Source organism: Somniosus microcephalus, chromosome 5, assembly GCF_052327205.1.
Source record: "Somniosus microcephalus isolate GS21.2 chromosome 5, FLI_Smic_1.0, whole genome shotgun sequence".
NCBI lineage: Eukaryota > Metazoa > Chordata > Chondrichthyes > Squaliformes > Somniosidae > Somniosus > Somniosus microcephalus.
This window is the reverse complement of record NC_140991.1, coordinates 280,032,297-280,033,372: the sequence shown is the minus strand read 5'-3', so window position 1 is coordinate 280,033,372 and position 1,076 is coordinate 280,032,297. Positions and strand designations below refer to the sequence as shown.

Below are 1,076 nucleotides of genomic sequence, written 5' to 3'. Positions count from 1 at the left end.
TTAAGTGCCAAAAATTCAAGTATGTATCTTACCTGACTGCATAAAAATGTCATAGATAATGGCTGAGCTTCCCAGAAACTATCTCCAAGGAGATGACACTTAGGAAATTGCTAAGTTTAGTGTACGCTGCCACCAAGCAGCTGTTGAAACAATCTAATTGACACATGCTGTTATCATTCCTTTGAAACCAGTGAGCAGAACAAACTGGTAAATAGGGATGCAGTTTAAGGCATTTATATATTAATGTCTCCCTGAGACCTGCAAGAGACTTATCAATTGTTTCTAACAGACTTGGTTTTCTTTAAGTGTGCCAGGTTTTAACTCCAAAGGCAGCATAAGGAAAAGACAGAACAAACAAAAAAATATGGACTAAATACTGCAATTTGCAACAATTATGTCCTGAAAAATAAATTAACACGGACTGAAATTGTGATTTCTTGTTGTTTTATGAAAATATAAGATTTGAGTTAATTTGCTGTAAAAAAAAAAGGGTAATGCCTAAAGTAAGGTTCCTCAAATGTGACAGATGAAATGCTGGCAAGGCATAAGACAAAGAAAGAAAAACCATTGCGGTTCATCCTCTAGCAATGTTTCTGATCTGTCATTCTTCCAAAATAAAATTTCACTAGGGGGCAACCTATTAGATAGACTTTTCGTGTTGATTTACTGGTGTAAAATGTTTGAATGCTATAAAATTATTGGGATTAAATTCTTTCTAATATGTAGTCAACATTTGTCATAAGTGCTAAAATTGGAAAATGTGAAAACAATAAGGTTGGTGGGAATAAAAACCAAACTGCAGGCACCGCTGGGATTCGAACCCAGGATCTCCTGTTTACTAGACAGGCGCTTTAACCAACTAAGCCACGGCGCCGCGGCAATTCCTTGGCTACAAGGCTACTAAACCAGACTGTGTAGGTTGCTGGTGAGGTCTTGAGTGTTTCTTGTGCTGCTTTTAATTTCAATGACCCGCCTGTGGCCCTTTTGCTCATTTTCCGTGTGCGGGGGGGGTGGGGAATGTCGTTCATGTCACAATGTTCAAGGCGCCCCCAAGGCTGTCGGGAACATCAGACAGG

General features: G+C 39.1%; 1 non-coding gene across 1 annotated transcript; it reads right to left on the bottom strand.

Moving 5' to 3' along the window:
- Positions 1-800: 800 nt before the first annotated feature.
- On the bottom strand, positions 801-874 carry trnat-agu (transfer RNA threonine (anticodon AGU)). Its single transcript has one exon. It is a non-coding gene; the product is annotated as a tRNA-Thr (tRNA).
- Positions 875-1,076: the final 202 nt, after the last annotated feature.